Below are 3,530 nucleotides of genomic sequence, written 5' to 3' on the forward strand. Positions count from 1 at the left end.
AAAATCAGAAAGAGCAGCAGTTAAACATGCACAGCGTCCCGTTTGTAGGTCTGTTCTGTGTGACCAACACTGTGTCACGGCTTAAGACGACGTGTGAATGCTGAAGTGGGTAAGTTTTGTTTTTAGTTGTACAAAAAATAAAAATAAAACTTGAGTAGACTCTGTCACCAGCTGCTTAAAGCTTACACTGAGGTGGAGCTTGTAGTACATTATGTGTTTTACAAGCAGATGAGAGTATATAGTCATTATTAAAATATACAGAGTGAAGTTTTGTTGTTTGACTGCACCTTCGAATATCAAATCTGAAGTTTTCCCACCTTTTTGCTTTGACAGTAGTTGTGCACACACTTGGCACTCTCCTCACAAACTCTTAGCTAATCATCATTCCCAAAAACACATTTTAGCTACTAGTTAACCAACTTTAAAAGATGATGGTTAGCTGGCTGCATAAAAAGTTTTAATTAGTTACCTGTGATTTCTACACAGGACAGACAACTATAATAACCAACTGGGACATGAGAGAAACACACCCTGGGTTTAAGTCTGATAATGTCTTATCAGGCCACTGGGTGGCGTCATTTTTCAAATTAGATGTCTTCCTTTAAAACTGTTGTTGGTCAGTAGAGCGTAGAGTTTCTCCCTGGACATGATTTATCTGACTCACCCTTTATCAAGAGTAAATCACTAATAATTTGAATAAAAATCAGTGTTTAGAACAACTTAAGTGTGATAAGTTCAGTATTGAGAGTATTAGTCCTACTTGCTGTGAATTTGCATCTGTGTTTCTGGATCCTACTGTGGAGCATAAAGGGAGCAGTGTGATGGTGTGGGGTGTTTCAGTGGCGACATATGCTTCATGCCTAGACTGCCACAGCTCAATCACACCATCAGCATGGAAGCCTTGAGACAACTCTTTAGGGTGTGTTGCTGGGACAAGCCCAGAACGTCTTTGCATCATGACGGGAATGCTCTGCTGACAAGTTAAATTATACTGCAAAGAATGTTAGGGGCAGGAATAACAGCAGGGGGTGTTAAAAGTTAAAGTCCCGTTAGTTATCATACTGATGTGTGGTGAAATTTGTTCCCCGCATTTGACCCATCCTCTCAGGGGGGCGGTGAGCTGCAGACATGGCTGTGCTCGGGAATCATTTGGTATTTCAACCCCTCCTTAAGGCTGAGTGTCAAGCATTGGGTCCTGTTTTTATAGTCTTTGGTATGACTCAACCAAGGATTTGAACCCACGATCTCCTTAGTCTTGGGGTGGACACTCATGCCACTAGACCGTTGAGCTGGAACGCATATTTGGTGAGTACCGGGACAGTGTAATGTGTTTAGGATTAGAGATTACACGTCCTCTCTGGGGAACCCTAACCCTAATAGGTCAGCTCCTCCGGCAGGACCCCAAGGCGTTCCCGGACCAGATTGGAGATGTAACCTCTCCAACGTGTCCTGGGTCGACCCGGGGGCTTTCTGCCGGCAGGACATGCCCGAAACACCTCCCCAGGGAGGCGTCCAGGTAATTTAAAGTCCAGAATTTAAAGTCCCTGTTGCTTTCTTCTTTTTCTTCCTTTTTTCTGTATTCTCTATTCTGTTTTTCTCGTTTTTTCTTTATTCTATCTTTTCAATCTTCTTCTATTCTGTTCTTTTATTCTGCTTTGACACGAACCAACAATTGGAGGGGAGTTTCTGAGTGACACGCGCCGGCCCGTGCATTGCCAGTGACTCTCTACTCCAAACTGTTTTGGTCAAGGTACTGATTCAGGGGGATGTCACTGAGATACATCTACTCCACCTAATAGGTCAAGGACAGTAGTGGGCTCTTTATCCAGTGTTGGGGGATTTTTGGAGTTGGACCATCCAGAGTTTCTCCAACAGAACAGTGACCCAAACACATCTTCAAACTATAAGATTGTTTCACCTTTGAGGTGACTGATGGAGGGCTGCGTGGAGTTTGCATGCTCCCACCATGCATGTGGGGGTTTTTTCCTCCATTTTCCTCCCCCTGAACAAAGACATGCACGTCACACTTAAATGGTCACCCTAAACTGTCCCTAGACTTGTTTTGTGTCTCTGTGATGGACTAGAGACACGTCCATGTTGTTCCTCTACCTCAGCAGGGCTGAAACAAGCATCCAAATGATGACCTCACGAAGCTGAATGAAGGAATGCCACGACTGAGCAGAAACCACCACCAAACCAAAAGAAGCTACTTTGTTTTTGCTAAATGTGAAACTTCTTTGGAACTATGTAGCTCACCACAGGATTTCTTCTGCTGTTGAGTAGTTTGTAGCACAATACATGAACAAGTTTGTTCAAACTGACTGGAAAGACTGTGATATAAAGAGATATTTTCAGCTGCCTCAAAGTGCAAATCTCAGTAAAAAGGGTGATTATTCCACTGGACTTCCATATTTGTAAAACCTGTGCTGGTATTTGGGACCTCGTGTCTGTTTTTCATCTGCAGCTCCACAACAGCTGCTAGAAAACTTGTTGATATTTGCGCATCAGCGCTTTCTGTCTTTTGGGATTTAGTTTACATAATTTAGAGCACTAGGTTTGTGTTTCTCAGCTGCACCGCTGACAACCCTAATGACCTGCTTTCGTTTCGCGGAATGCTCGAGTCCGCTCGAGTCTAATCGGGAGAGTTTTTATGGTTTTCCTTTGTAGGCAGCATTCTGTATCGGTTACTGTTTTATTACAGAGTCGACCGAGGTTCCAGTCCAGATGAGCCGATAATAAATGCTGACGTGGAAACCTCCAAACAAGTCCTGCAACCAGAGGCAGCCATCCACGTTCTCTGAAGCTGTTTACAAATTTGGGGCATGGATTGCAAAACCTAAGACACAGACATCCTGTCTCTGCTTATTCGTGTGCGTAAATTGCAAATCCACGAAGCGCGGGTCCTGAAACGAGTGTGCAGACCTAAATACGCTGACCTGAAATGAACTCTCTCTCTCTGGTCTGCTCACTCGGAAAAAGACGTCCGACAAGCCCGCGTTCGGAGTCAGTTACAGACTCTGGTGGTGTCCTTTGTTGCCAAAGGTTTATTGTAGTGATAGGATGCTGATTAATGCTGAAGGGGAAATTGTCTGAAAGTAGAAAAGAGCTTTTCTGAGACTGACAAGCGAGCGTAATTTTAAAGGCTCAATGGTGGTGCCATAAAATGTCTAAAAACTCAAATATGTTCAGATTGACAGACATTCTAGTATGGCGCAAGATCCAGAATCATTTTTTTATGCTTCTCCATTTCACATGAAAAACATTAGATTTCAGCTTTTACAAAACAAAGACTGATTGCATAAAGATATTTAATTTATTATTTTAGAATTTAATCATCGTCCGCCTTTAAATATTTTACAGAATTTAGGATTAAATTTATAATCAAGGTCATAAGCAGAACTGGGGTTTTATTTTTGGGGAGATGTGCAGTTTTAACCTCGTTTGCTTGGTCTGGATTTTAAGGCTAGGATCTGAAGCAGCATCTTTTTTCTCTGTGAACAAACACACTGAAAGTGGAGAGTTGTCTGCAG

This window comes from Nothobranchius furzeri, chromosome 10, assembly GCF_043380555.1.
Source record: "Nothobranchius furzeri strain GRZ-AD chromosome 10, NfurGRZ-RIMD1, whole genome shotgun sequence".
NCBI lineage: Eukaryota > Metazoa > Chordata > Actinopteri > Cyprinodontiformes > Nothobranchiidae > Nothobranchius > Nothobranchius furzeri.